At 45.4% G+C, this 15,667-nt stretch overlaps 1 long non-coding RNA gene across 2 annotated transcripts in view; it reads left to right on the top strand.

Moving 5' to 3' along the window:
• Positions 1–202: 202 nt before the first annotated feature.
• The window catches only part of LOC121277493, a 35,562-nt gene continuing 20,097 nt past the window's right edge, over positions 203–15,667 (top strand). The window contains exons 1-2 of one of the 2 annotated variants that reach the window (XR_005942889.1): positions 203–289; positions 5,720–5,782. This is a non-coding gene — a long non-coding RNA (uncharacterized LOC121277493). The remainder of the gene's footprint in view (positions 290–5,719; positions 5,783–15,667) is intronic. The other variant, XR_005942890.1, reaches the window with a different exon arrangement.

Below are 15,667 nucleotides of genomic sequence, written 5' to 3'. Positions count from 1 at the left end.
ATTAGGGCCTGGGATTCTTTCCATTTGGCTCCAGATCACCCTGAAAGCTGAAGTCCCAATGGGTAGGGTGGTCCTTGCTGGACAAGCAACAGGAAGCAGCTTCAGTAAACTGTGGTTTCAGTTGGTTACATTCCAGCCATATGCTTCTGCACATTTGCCTGCCCCTCAGCTTTGGCCCTTTCAATCTAGTTGGGAGCAGCGGCAGGAGTGGACAGACCATGCATTCGATAAAACAGGGAAAAAAAAATCAAAATGTTATATCATAGCAAAGCAGGTAATTGATTCGTCGGTGAGTATTTTTTTCACCTCTTTTTCTCTCTCAAGTAAGGCATTGGTTTAAACTTGGAACTGTGAAATTAAAAGTTTCCATTGGGGTAAGCAAAAACAGTAAGTGAAATAATAATGAGTATTAGCATACAGCAGCTTCACTTGAGTGCAGGTTTCACCAGAGTGCAAGAGAATTTGGCAAGTGTTCTTGGAGTAATAGGTGCTGCCTGATATGTAAAAATTTAATATGAACAAATAGGCTTAAATTAGGACTAAGTTACAGGAAAGACCTAAAGACAGTTCCGATCCACAGCACTGTGACCTCCACCATGGGTAGGGTGAAGATGCAGGTCCCGAATCCATCCAGCCAGATTGGAGACAAACTCCACCCCCCCCCCCACCGCAGTTGGTACCAACCTGACCCACACTGAACTGAGCTAGCTGGCCCTCCAAGGTGTCTGAGTTTCTGTACATGCATGTTGTAGCCTGGCGCTATAGATAGTGATGATAGAGGCTCCAATGTTGTTTCCATCACAATGCTGATCAGGGACCTCTCCCGCTTTAATTGCCTGCCATTGGCATATGTTGTAAGGATTTACAAGTTGATACTCAACCTGTTTGGTGTTTCATCGTGTGTTCAGGGTCTAAATGGAGTTCTTTGGGGTTTTTCTATTCTCCCAAAGTAAGCTGTTCAAGACAAAACTTTGTTAAAACCATTACTATTTATTTACAGGTACGATATAAATATTGGGAACTCTGCACAAGGTTGGACTTCTCCTTTCTCCAGGTCTCTGTTACTCAATCCTGTGGTTATTACATCATCACTACATCAGCATCATGTGCTTCTGATGTTAATCCTTTACTCTACAATTCCCTCCAAGTCTTCATCTCAATTATACGCATCCTCCTATGTCTCTCCACAAAGTCTCAGGCTTCACGGGGTTAGTCTCTGAGGTGCCTTGATCAATCTCCCTAATCTTATCATGATCTCTTTACGCACTCTCCCTTCTGCCATATGAGTGTTCTTCTCCTGGTTGGCTGTAGAGCTTTGTCATCTTTCTTCTTATTTATATCCATCAGGATTGGAGTAGTAAGCCCAAGTTTCTATTAGCCTTCTTTCCAAGGCTATTAAGGCACTGTGGTTTCTCCTTATAGTCCCCTGGTCTATCCCAACCCTGCATGATCTTAGTTGTGGAGCTCTTTCAATTATTATGTCTTCTTTCTGCCGATCTTGTACCCATACTCTCTCCCTGGGCTTCAGCACTGATTAGTCTCGTGCTCTGTGCCTGAAGTTAAAGTTACAAGCCTGTTTGGGAGGAGCACTGTAGAGATATGCCCCTCCAGCTCCCTTGGGTGTCGGCCCTACTCTTTATTTTTGCTGGTGGACCTTCTGTCGCACTTCTTTTAACTTGTTACCTTCTCCAAAAATATTAGTCATCTCCAAAGTCTTTCCCCTAGCTTCATGACTTTTGAACAAAGGCACATGAGCTGATTCTAGAAATGCCAATAATGAAAATCACTTCTGCTTGTGGTCAGCCGCAATTTTAAATGTGCTGCCAGTTCCATGAAAAGTACATTCCTCCCCTCCCCTCTGGGAAAAATAGTTTGTACCGGATATGAGGGCAGGACTTCTGGATCCAGGGCCCCAGTGCCATTTTGAATAAGTTGTGGAGTCTCCAAGACTCAGGGAAAATTCAGGACAAAGAGTATGTAAAGGGACTCCAAGCCCACCGCCAGTGAAAGCAAAAGATTCCGTCCCCTGACGTTGATCAGACAGAAAAGTACCCACTTACCTGTCTCCAACATCAGATCCATGATGCAGAAGAACTCGCTCAGCACAGGAATCCTTGCAGAGAGTGGCAAAGAAATTTTATGGCACAAGCTGATGTATTCTGGTAAACATTTAAAGGTCCTCCAGCTTCTCAGTGTGTTTGTGAATGGGTAAGTGAAAAGGTTAGTAAATGGATAAGTGAATGGGTGAGCGTGTAGGTGTGTAGGTAGGTGGGTGAGGTAAGTGGCTATGGTGGCAGGTGGATAGGGTGGCACGCTGGTGGGTGGGTAGAGTGGCAGCTGGAAAGGGTGGAAGGCGTGTAGGTTGGCAACCAGGTAGGTTGTAAGGTGGGTAGGGTGTTAGGCAGGTAGGGTGGCAGCTGGGTAGGGTGTTAGGTGGGTAGGGTGTTAGGTGGGTAGGGTGGCAGCTGAATAGGGTGTTAGGTGGTTAGAGTGCTAGGTGGGTAGGGTGGCAGCTGGGTAGGGTGTTAGGTGGTTAGGGTGTTAGGTGGTTAGGGGGTTAGGTGGGTAGGGTGTTAGGCGGGTAGGGTGGCAGGTGGATAGGGTGTTAGGTGGTTAGGGGGTTAGGTGGTTAGGGTGTTAGGTGGGTAGGGTGGCAGGCAGATAGGGTGTTAGGTGGGTAAGGTGTTAGGTGGGTAGGGTGTTAGGCGGGTAGGGTGGCAGCTGGGTAGGGTGTTAGGTGGTTTGGCTGCTAGGTGGGTAGGGTGGCAGGTGGATAGGGTGTTAGGTGGGTAGGGTGCTAGGTGGGTAGGGTGTTAGGTGGGTAGGGTGCTAGGTGGGTAGGGTGTTAGGTGGGTAGGGTGCTAGGTGGGTAGGGTGTTAGGTGATTTGGCTGCTAGGTGGGTAGGGTGGCAGGTGGATAGGGTGTTAGGTGGGTAGGGTGCTAGGTGGGTAGGGTGTTAGGTGGGTAGGGTGCTAGGTGGGTAGGGTGGCAGGTGGATAGGGTGTTAGGTGGGTAGGGTGTTAGGTGGGTAGGGTGTTAGGTGGGTAGGGTGCTAGGTGGGTAGGGTGTTAGGTGGGTAGGGTGCTAGGTGGGTAGGGTGTTAGGTGGGTAGGGTGCTAGGTGGGTAGGGTGGCAGGTGGATAGGGTGTTAGGTGGGTAGGGTGTTAGGTGGGTAGGGTGCTAGGTGGGTAGGGTGTTAGGTGGGTAGGGTGCTAGGTGGGTAGGGTGGCAGGTGGATAGGGTGTTAGGTGGGTAGGGTGCTAGGTGGGTAGGGTGGCAGCTGGGTAGGGTATTAGGTGGGTAGGGTGGCAGCTGGGTAGGGTGTTAGGTGGGTAGGGTGGCAGGTGGATAGGGGGTTAGGTGGGTAGGGTGGAAGGCAGATAGATTGGCAGTTGGGTAGGGTGTTAGGTATGTAGGGTGGCAGGTGGGTGGGGTGTTAGGTGGGTAATATGGCTGGTGGGTTAGGTGGTAGGTGGGTATGATGGTAGATGGGTAGAGAGGTAGGGTGGCAGCTGGGTAGGGTGTTAGGTGGGTAGGGTGGCAGCTGGGTTAGGTGGTAGGTGAGGAGGGAAGCAGCAAGGTAAGGTGCCATTTTGTGCGGGGTGGCAGCTGGGGGATTGGGTGGTCAGGGGGTATAGTCGGTGGGTTGGGGTTATCAGGGGGTTGAGGAGGGAATCAGGCTGGTCAGCGTGAGTGATTGGGGGGGGTCAGTTGTATAATTACCCAGGAGTTAGACTAGGATTTTTTTCAGTAACATTTCCTGGGTAACTATTCAGTTAAGTAAGTCGGAACTGTCTGAAGTCTCCAATTCTAACTCAGAGTCTGAGACTTTTTCGGAGGGTTCTGGGGAGCAGGGAAATTGCCCTTTGGAAGCTCAACCTTCCCCGGCAATTCCCACTGTCAGTGCACAGGACTTCTGTGGGGTCCTGAAGCACATCTTGGGTCATACAACCGGTTGCCAACTATCTGGAGACTGGAAGACCTGGGCCAGTATTATAATCAATTGATCCAGTTGAATTTGTCAAGTTTAACTTTTCTCTCCAATTATGTGAACGAATTAACCAATCTTGGCAATTTTTTCCAGGATCACTGAATAGTCATATAAAAATAAGGGATAATTTTATCAGTTGGCACTCCTGGTAATGATAAACAAAATAGTCTTTGGAGTGTGAGCTCAAATTCACAAGGTGGGCACCAGGTGGGCAAATCTTTGAGTCTAGAGACCAAACACACCACATCCCATCTATTTGTTATTTAATTCACTGAGTGTACTCTAGCTGGCCTGATATACCATTACATCATTTTAACATTGAAATCTTTACATATAGAAATTTGACAAAATTTTAAAAGTCTATTTTCTATCCATATAGTTGTTCTTAATGAAAGAGGTATTATGATAAAATTTGCATCATGGGGGAGAATTTTCCCCCCATCAGGGGGAGGGTGTTGTGCGGGGATGGGCAGGAGCGAGTGTGAACCCGATCAGCACCCCCAATCGGGTCCGCGCTGCCATTTTACATGGGCGGGCCAATTAAGGACCGCCCAGTGTGAGGTGCTTCAGGGAGATTAGTTTAAGGTTTAAAAATTTAAATAAAGAAACGAAAATATTTTAAGACCTGTTTCCTCATGTGACAGTGTCACATGAGCTGGGACATGTCAAGGAACATCAATGAAAACATTTATTCAATTTATAAACCCTTCATGAAACCTCATCCCGCACATGCATGAGGTTCCATGAAAAATGGAAAGGCAGCTTGGGCTCTTCGCCTGCCCACCAACCTTAAGGTTGGACGGGCAGCTCAGTTTAGTAGTTTAATTGATGTTTAAATGGCCTTAATAGGCCTTTGACAGTTTGGCAGGCATGCAACCGAGTCGGCTGCGCACCCGCCGAACTGAAAATCTAAATGATGCGTGGTGACATCGGGATGCCCGCCCAACGTCATCCCGCATCATTTTACGCCTCGACGAGCAGGCCCCTCCCCCGCTCACTGAGCCAAAAATTCAGGCCACAATGTTTGCAATTATACTGGCTGATATAAAGGGAAGTTAGCCTGAGACTGAAGGTGGTCTCACACCATTTGTTTTCAATATAATTTGGGTAGCTTCACAATCAAACTACAATGCACTGTTTGTGTGATGTGGAAGTGGAATTATTGTGCATCATTATAAAAATGTAATATAACAAATCTATAGTACAACATAATTAGACTTTACCCTTTTCCATGAAATTGTTTTTATAGCTATATTTTAGGAATATTTAAAATAAAATCACCTGAAAATGTAAGTTCAATTTACTCTCTTCATAACTGCTGGAAGCCTTCCTGACTGTCTGGATACACAGTTTGAAGCAGAGTGCCAGGTTCGAGTCAGGGCTCAAATCCATCTAAAAAAAAATAGAATCCAGACATACACAACTCATTTCACTTGTGAAATGTATTTTCTTTTAATAAATGGTATGTGGCAGGAAAATATTACTGCAGATGTGAAGAAAAGTATGTGAACTATTGCCCATAATGCCAATCTGGTGCCAATCTTTCATAGAGAAGGCAGTGTACTGCAGTGATGCTGCCTGCAGCATGAAGCAGAGATATTTAGGGATTGAGTCAGTGTCTATTCATTATGTTCGAATTTTGACTGTAAAATGTCTTAATATTGTAAAGACAGTTATCACCTAAAGGTCCCAAATGATATTGTAACAAACTATCATTATATCCAAAGGGAGCAGATGAGAATTTTGACTGGAAGTTTGAGAAGTGCATCTGCGACTTCAGCACCTGATTGGTAAGCAGCCATTCATTGCACTCTGAAATTGCAGGTATAAAATGCAACATGCTTTCCAATGCATAGGGGTCATGCAGGCTAGACAAGCTGGTGTAAATAATCAGATATGCACACAAGGACCGTCCACTGCTGACCCCACCACGATATGAAGAACGAAATAAACACTTTCTGTTAATATACTTTGTACATGATCTTGTTTGGTACAGATGCAGGTTCCACACCAAACAAAGTTCCTTGGAAATTGGCCCAGCATTTTTTGGTTCCAGCCTAATTCCTGGGCCTTTCCACTACATTCCCACTTGGATTATGGTGGGATTGCCAGCACCACTATGAGCACATCTTGTACACCTACCACAGAAGTGGAGAAGCTATAGCAATAGAGACCCAGCATTAGGAAATGCGCACACCCAACAACTTTTGGCCAAGGCCATTTCTGTCACTATCTTTATTTTCTCTTTGAGGGTCTGGGCTGACACCCAGGTCCGGATCTTTGATGGGCCTCTCCTACCAGCTAGATGGCCAGTGCACTTCAGTCTCACCTGGCGTGTTGGCTGCCCAGCTGATTCCAGCCAGAAGATGTCAGAGCTGCTGGCCTGGGTACCTCCTCCTCCTCAGCTACTGGTCCTCTGGTGTGTGTGATCTTGCTTGAGAAAAATGGAGCTTCCATTTCAAACAGAAGCTGGCAGCAAAGGCTTGAACCCCATGTAATTATTGGGCCTTCTGCTGCATTCCCCTGGATTATGGCAGGAGTGCACTGACAATCCATGACAATTCAGGGCCTACCTTCATTGAATTAAAGCTCTCTGAAGAAATATTATAAGAATTCCTAAAAGTTAAATTCAAATGTAACAGGATTGCCTTCCTCTATTCTTTGCCCAAAAGCAGGTGCAGTTCACAGCATGTAAGGGAAGGAGGCAAGTTCCAAATCCACCCCAGCCAGGACAGGAATTAAGCACCATGCTATTGACACCAATCTGATCCACACCAGTCACCCAGCCAGCTGATCCCCCAAGCAGCTGTGGAAACATACATATTTACATGCATGTTGTAGGCCTAAGCTATGAATAGTGATGATAGAGGCTCCAAGTTTCTTTCCATCACATGGCTGACCAGGAATCTCTCCCATGCTTTCTATCTGCAATTGGCATGTGTTAGAAGGATTTACAAGTTAATATTCAACCTGCTCAGCCCTGTTATGAATGCACCTTCTTTGACCATCAAGTTCTGGAATGGGACTTGAACCCAGAACTTCTGGTTCAAAGGCAGAGATACTATACCTACAGCACCACAAGACTCCAACAGTGCTGGCAACTATCCTGATGCACTTAGCTTTTGAACATTGTCCTTTCTTCCTCCTGATGAAGAATACTTCCTTCTTTCCATCATTCACCAATCAATACAAACAATGAAAACATAAATCTGCCTAATACAAAGAGCATTTGGCTTAATGGGCTTTGATCCATGTGGTAAACAAATTCCTGTAATATGCAGGAATATATTGCTGCTCCCCATGTAATTGCATGTGTCTCAGAGCCGTGTATATTCTAAATTACAGCCTACAAGAAGAGGGGCAGGATTTCTTTTCCTTGTGAGGAATTCACTGTATCTTTAGAGTGGTAGGAGCTCCACCCACCCACAGAAATATTTTTTTTCTGACTTTTCTCACATTCACTTATAATATCCCTAGCTACAGGGATTATGGCGAAGTCAAAAGTTTATGATTAGTCAAAATATCAATTGTGCCGAATTTTGAAAAAAGAATTGGAAGATTACAATTTTCTGAAAGTTTGGCACATGAATTTGATTGACAAGTTGAAGTGAAAGCACCACAGGAATAAAAAGGGAGGCTTTTTTTATTTTTGGCTCAGCAAATTTCAGTACAAACTTCATTTGCTTTACTGTGGTGAATTCCATCAATTTTGAAAAAAATATTGGGAAACAACAGAACCAAAGTAAATACCTCTTTTCACCACATTTCCTTTCTCACCGATTACTGCTTCGCCCCTTACCCACAGCTCCTGCACCACTGCGGCCCAACAGCTTCTTCTTGGTTTAACTAACTGGCAGCATCTCCTCTGCTTAACATTGATTAATGTGAAAAATTCCCATTTGATGATTATTGCTTATGTGCACACGCAATAGTAAACCTACATACCTATTTGAAAATGTTCTTGCTAATTTGTAGCCATGTTTTCTTTGAAAAGTTTGGACTAATGTTGGGTGTAGTTTTACAGATGACAGGCCTGCCGTCATTCTTCATATGTACACCTACATGTTGGGCTGACACACTTGTGTCCATACATTTTCGCATTCAAGTAGCTGTGAATATTTTCTACTGACATCTTCTGCATTAAATTTAGAGACAACATGAGTGTTAGCAGAATGAACAATATCTTTCTGCAACTGTTTGTCAATATTTCACCAGTAAAGCCGTGGAGATTTCTGTTCTTACTCCCAATCTTAACCTTTGGTTGAAATTTAACTAGAGACAGCGGCCTGACACACCGGCTGCAAAGAGGGTGGAGTGAGCCCACCTCCACTTGCCTGAAGTCATTGTACAGTCATCAGGCAGTTGATTGCCTGAGGTCATGGCTTCCGTCCCCAAGAGGGAGGATGTCTCGTCTGCAAGAGCTGCTGCAGCCAATCAGATGGCTGACAGCTCTCCAGTCCCAGCAAACCACCACTGACCACTGCTGGGAAGTCAGTCCTCAAGCAACAGTGCTGCTGGAGGCCTGAGGTCAAGGAAGTGGGGCAGTCTCACAAGGCAAGCCAGGCAGACTTCAACGAGAGCAGAGTATGCGACGACCAGGACATCATGGTGGGGGGTGCGGGCGTTCAACCAGGAATGGCCCTTTCTGTTGGGAAGAGCACTCCGTTGGGAACAGGGTGGTTGAACAGGAGGGATTCCCCATGACCCAACAGTCAAGCTACTACAATATACCTGGCGGCCTCACCAGATGACATGGGTACCCTCACTGCTGCTAAAGTACCTGCAGAGGCAGGAGGCGGCCTTAAGTGACCATTAATCCTCCACTTGAGGGAATTGGCCCAAGAGTGGGCAGGCAACAACACCTACCCCACCGCTGGTAAAATACCAATTTTACACCAACCCCGCCGATCAGCGCACTCCCTGTGGCACTGCTGAGACTGGAAAGCTGCTGGCCATCTGATTGGTTGGCAGCTTGTGAAGGGGGGCCATCCTCCCTTACGGGGGTAGAAACTACAACCTCTGACAATTAACAGCCTTAGAGGTGCAAAATTGTGTCATGGCTTCCTGGGTCAGTGGAGATGGGCTTGCCCTCGAATTTCCAGCTGGGGTGGATCCAGCTCCATGTTCAGCTGTGACCAGCGAATGGTATCAAGAGACACAGATGGAGTCTCAAGTTTGCTGGTTTGATGCAGATGACGCCCGAGGACCAGTTTCCAGAGTGTTTCGGTATCTGTTCCATGGATAACACCCATTTTGCACTGATTTCTGGTGCTACACAAGACTCCCCCCCTCCCCCACTACATGTTTAAAAAAAGAAAAGTAACAAATATTGGGGCCAGATAAGAAATAGAAAAAAAATTCTAAACCTGGTGAACAGATGGAAAAATGTGCATCGTCTATGCTTAACAACAGATGAAAATTGAACTTCCCTCCTGAGGAATTGTTGGTGTTTTGCCAGAATCTGATTTAGGTCAGGTATTCTTTTCATGGTAATTAAGAGTGATTACATGTGTGTGCACAGTGTTACTGGCCACAGTAAATTGAAAGTCATATTCTTTGTAATCAATCCCTTAAAGCAGCAGGCTTTAACACATTACCCATTTCAAAGAGTGTTTGTTTACTGAGCTCCTTCAGTTAGTGTAAAACCAGATGGAATGGATTATGCGACTTTCCTATTCTGTTGAATTGATGCAGAAACATAAAAGGATCCAAGTGCATTTCAATAGACAATCTCCCTCTCCTGAAATACCTAGAAATAATGGATAAATCAATATTTGCAAGAAACATGCAGCAGGAGACTTCCTGGAACAATATTAAACAAGTGTCAATTTAAATAGAGAGCAGGAAGACAAGCTATGTCTCTAGAGGAAGAGAATTGTATTTACTGTGCATTCCAGTCTGGCTATTAGAATCGGAGGACGCTTATAGGCTCTAGTTCATGTAGACACGACTTACAAACATTGGTTTGAAATCAGCATTTATGGGATGCGGGCATCGCTGGCTAGGCCAGCATTTATTGCCCATCCCTTATTGCCCTTGAGAAGGTCGTGGTGAGCTGCCTTCTTGAACCACTGCGTTCCTTGTGGTGAGCGTACACCCACAGTGCTGTTAGGGAGAGAGTTCCAGGATTTGTATCCAGCAACAGTGAAGAAACGGTGAAATATTTCCAAGTGAGTGGCTTGGAGGGGAACTTCCAGGTGGTGGTGCTCCCATCTGTCTGCTGCCCTTGTCCTTCTAGATGGTAGCGGTCATGTGTTTGGAAGGTGCTGTCTAAGAAGCCTTGGTGCGTTTCTGCAGTCCATCTTGTAGATGGTACACACTGCTGCCATTGGTGGTGGAGGGAGTGAATCTGATTTAAATTTAGTTCAACCTTATTGACCAATGGGCTTGAATATAGAATGCTGAAAATGCATGGTCCAGAGGCTACTGCAGGCCAGTACAAACATGTTTCCAAAAAATCTTTTGCATGAATACTTTCATGAGGCCATAAATATTCCCACCCTTGCCAGTCTCTCCACAGCCCCACGCATAAAAGATCATTCCACAACAGTAAAATATTCTTTCAGTACTGTAACAGTAGAAGGATAGTTAGATAGCATGCGAACATGCTCAAAGATGCCAATGATGCCGAAACCAATGAATAGCATGTGATATAGTTAATATGCTAAATTATTACTTTCTCTGAGAATTCATCATGGAAGACATAAGCAACACACACTCCTTAAACAGGAATACTCCAAGTAAAACTAAATGGAATCGAAGTCTTAGTCTGGCCAAGAGGTTCAAAACGTATAAATACTCAAAATGGATGGCATCTATCTCAGAGTTTAAGAGAGATGAAGGAGGAGATTTGTGAGGCATTATTGATCATTTTGATTGTTTTGGAGAGCCTACCTAGAGGTGGATTCTCTGGGCTAGTGCTAGGCTGAGACAGTGAGTGATGACACAAGGAATGAAGTACTGACAAAGGCAGAAGCAGGCCTGATACATTCTTTTCCCCACCCACCCTCACACCTAGACAGGGTAGCTGCAGACACCTCAAGTCACGGTCCTAATATTGTTTGATATAGCACCTGAGGAACTTTCATTTTTCAGGCACTGAGAGAGCCAAGCAGGTCCATAATGATATATGACATTATTTTTGCAAGGAATCATTGGATGGTAAGGCCTCAGGGCTTTCTTAGCAGCATGGGCTTAACATTATCCAGGACAGAGCTACTAGTGTGGGTTCTCTGCTGATCATTGTAGGCAACCTATTCCTTGGAAAAGAGAACCATGAGACATTTTAAACAAAAGCTGATAACCTGAGCAGCATCGCAATGATCTTCTACATTGCATCTGGTGTGAAACCTGAGCAGAGATCATGCTCTGGGAGCTATGGCATGCCTCAACAACACTCATGAAGCTTAACACTATCCTAGAGAGTTTATGCTGATATGCAGAGAATCCCTGAAGCAATTCACCCCAGAAATAGGGAAAGCAGGAAAAGGAGACAGAGATAACTTGGTCTTACTGCCCCCATTAACTCTGATGAGTCAAAAACAGAAAATGCTGGAAAAACTCAGCAGGTCTGGCAGCATTTGTGGAGAGAGAAACAGAGTTAACAAGAAAAAGGATAGAAAATGGGATAGAAAGGGTATGAAAAGGGGGATAATCCTCGGATAATAAAAATAAGTGGATAAAAAATAAAAGTGAATGTAGAAAAAGGGGTATTAGGAAAAGGGGGTAAGGATGGAGGAGAGTTCATGGTCTGAAGTTGTATTTTGCTTTTAACTCTGATGAGTCGCCTGCTTTAACTTCCACAAGGGCCTACTGCTGGGTGGCCAAAGCTCTTGCCTGAATCAGACAATACTCTGGTTTCCCATGCAAATTGGGATCCTAATGTTGTTGTTAGGACCCCAATTGCAATTCTAAGAGATTTGCAAGTGAACTTGTAATGCAAACCATCCACCCGTAGGCATCAGGAAATGGCCAGAAAAACTACAGAAATTGTTCATTTTTTTGCCCAGCTGGAAGCAGGTGTGCTTCACCTGCTGAACAAAACTACTGAGGGCCACTGTCAGTCCAGCTGGCACTTCCCCTGCTCACACTGCTGTCTCTCCCCTCCACTCTGAGCACGTGCCCGCAGGCCTCTTCCGCTATCCCAGCCACCTGCCAGTCCTGTGACCGAGGAACAACAATATGCTTCAGGAGACCTGTGTGGCATCCGCAGTCTGCCTGTCAAAATCAAATGGGGTCAAGGCCTCAAAATTGTGGTTCATCTTCACCGCCCATCAGTTGTCCAATAATCAAGATCCTTGCTCAAGAAAGGATGATGGGAGATTAGAGGGACTTTCAGCCACAGTGATAGACATGCACAGACGAGCCATAGATACAGGTAGAAAGAGAAAAAAAAAGAACCATAGACACACACCGATTAAAAACATTATTTGCATTTATTTAACACAGTTCATGTCTTCAGCATATCCCAAAGGAAATACTTTTGAAATGTAGTCACAGTAAACACAGAAGTCAGCTGACACATGCTAAGTTTCCAGCTGTGAGATAAATCACCAGTTAATGAACACAAGCAAAATACTGCAGATGCTGGAAATCTGAAATGAAAACAGAAAATGCTGGAAATACTCAGCAGGTTAAACAGCATCTGTGGAGAGAGAAAAACAGAGTTAACATTTCAGGTCAGTGACCTTTCATCAGAATTGGGAAAAGTTAGAAATGTAATAGGTTTTAAGCAAGTGAAAGGGGGGAATGTGGGAAAAAGAACAAAAGGGAAGGTCTGTGTTATGGTAGAAGACAGGAGAGATTAAGTGACAAAAGAGTTGGTGGAGCAAGGGCAAAGGGAGCGGTGATAGGACAAAACAGGTCTGGCGGAGATGTGAATAGCAGAAAGATGAACAGCTGCTGTCCGAAAAAAAAGAGAAAAACAAGTAAAATTAAAACCTGCAAATAAAAGGGGAATAAAATGGGAGCAGAGATTACAGTCTGAACAATTGTTTTGCTCTCTTGAAGGAGCACCCCATAATGCAGCACTCTCTCATTTCTGCACTATACTGTGGCCTGAATTTCTGTAAAGCCTGAAGGGCTCCGCCCCTCAACCAAAATGGTGCTAAGGTCCTGCCTCCGAACCACAATTTTCACTAGTCGGTGGGGGGACCCAGGGGCAGGTTGAACTTTGCACATGTGTGATTCACAGAGGCAGCTGCACATTTAAAAATTCAGCTGCCTTCAGTTTGATGTGATTTTTGTCACCCAGGTTTCTGAAACACAACTTGGGGCTTTACGCATTCAAGGAGAAAGTCTAGACTTACCAGAGTCCTTTGGAGAGGTCAGGTACCCTTTTTGATAGCATTAAATTGTGTTACCAAGTGCCAATGAACCTCCACAAATTCAATTACAGGTATGCAGCTGACACCCAAGGGAGTTGGAAGGTGGGGCCAGTGGCCTTGGAAGGGCAGATGTTTTTGCCCCTTGCGACTCAGGCATCCTGGTGAGTGGAGAGTGTGCGAGAGAAGGGAACAGTATGCATCATGGCAAAGAAGCTGCAAAATGGGGATGGCAAGTTTACACCTTTGCGCCTTGGGGAACATGCGTGTGAGCATCATGAAGCCAGAGGGAGGGGACCAAGCCAGAAGTTAGATGCAGTGCCATCTGCATCTGGGAAGAGGAAGAAGACAACCAGGTTTCACCCTGAGGTAAGGGTCTACTGACTGTGGCAGTCATATGTCCATATGACTGAAAAGCAATGCGGAAAGTGGCTGAGGTTAACCCAGGAATTGGTCACCTACATATGTATCATAGTCCAACAAGATCTCAAAACACAGCCAGTCGATCCTTATGTCCTGCCAGTGGCTTTCAAGGTCACCATGGCAGTGCATTTTTATGCAGCTGGCTCTTTCCAAGGCTCAGCAAGAGACTACTACGGCATCTCACAGTCAGCCACACACTGTCACTTAAGCCCTCTTTTCTTGGGTAGGGAAGCACATAAACTTTCCATTGGATGTGGCGTCTTAGACACAGAGAGCCAAGGAGTGGCAGAATTAGCAGGCTTCCCTCAGGTGCAAGGGGCTATCGACAGCACTCACATCACCACAGGGCACCAATGCATCAAACTGATACCTTAGTGAACAGGAAAACCTTCTACTCCCTGAATGTGCGAGTGGTTTGTATCCACACGAAGGTGCTCCTGTAGTCTGTATACGGTGCCCTGGGAGCTGCCACAACTCATTTACCCTGAGGAATTCCCAACTGTCTCAGCTTTTACAAACATCTACACAGATCCATGGTTGGCTTCTGGGGATGAGGAAGGTGGATTATGGAGGTGGCTGAAGACCCTCGCTAGGCAGCTGCAAATGGAGCTTGAACTGCACTATACAAACAGCCATATGGTGATTTGCAGTACAATAATGCAGGCTATTGGCATTCTCAGAACGTGCTTCAAGTGCCTTGACTGTTCAGGAAAAGCTGGACAGTATTTGCCTGCAAAGGTTTCCCGAATAGTAATGGTGTGCTGCGTGCTTAACAATATGGCACAGAGGAGGGGCCAACAACTAGAGGGGTTAGAAGCCAGGCCCATAGCTACATCTTCACTGAAGACAATGAGGAAGATGAGGAGCACAAGGAGGAGGAGGACTCCCTTGGTCCTGGATCTGACACAGAGGATGAGGAAGAGGGTGGGAATGGCAGACCAGCTGAGGGGCAGGCCCATTGTAGCCATGGCTGATTCTTTGCAGGAAGGAGTCACTGCCAGACATCTGCTAATCCAGAGTAGATTCACCTAGGCTCTTGAAAACTCACAATTTATATCAGCCAATCTCTGGTGAGCAGCTTCCACATAATTAACCTTTCACATGAAAGCTACACCTCTTCAGAGAACTGCCCATCCCCAACAAGAGAAAAAACTAAAAGCACATACTGAAAGTCAGTACCATAAACATGGCTGAAACCATGACCATTGTAGCTTTTGGCCTCAACACAGTGTACAAATATACCTTGAGAAGTCCTTCACAACCTGGACCCTTCACATATCTGTTAGGGCTTGCCAACGACCAACCAAGGAGTCGCACTGTGCCTACTGAAACCACACTGCTGAGAGTGCCAGTAGGAAGCAGGGCTTTATAACCAAGATCTACAGATATGATTGTATGTGCTAACAGTACTGCAGTTAATGCACATTGCACAAGGTGAGGCCACAACTTTGTCAGAACAACTCCTTTAATTACCTCCCACAATATCCAGCCACCACTCGCACCAGTTTCATCAGTATGTGACATCTACAACATTAAATGCTGCAGGAAACCCCGGCCGCTTAGAATCCACTACCTTACCACCTGGAAGTCAAAGGCTTCCAATGTGGCATGGAGACGACACAAGCATGGTTCCCTGGAGCATAGGTGGCATCTTGAAATGTAGGACATCCACTTAAGTGACAGTGTGACACTTACTTGCCGGTGACTGCCTTCAAAACAGCAGTCATGCTTGAAGTGCCTGATAAACTCCATCTGATCTTTGAGCCTGATCACTGTTCCTTGATCCTCCCTTAAAGTCAATCATATATGGACAAGAAATGCTACTAGGACCATTTCAATCTGCAAGCCTTTGTGTACTACTGCCTTATCTGAAGGCCTGGAAAAGGAAACAGACTTCCACTGCCGGACATGCATGGGCACACTCTTGCT

The sequence above is a fragment of the Carcharodon carcharias genome, chromosome 4 (genome assembly GCF_017639515.1).
Source record: "Carcharodon carcharias isolate sCarCar2 chromosome 4, sCarCar2.pri, whole genome shotgun sequence".
Lineage (NCBI taxonomy): Eukaryota > Metazoa > Chordata > Chondrichthyes > Lamniformes > Lamnidae > Carcharodon > Carcharodon carcharias.
This window is presented reverse-complemented; position numbering and strand designations above follow the sequence as displayed.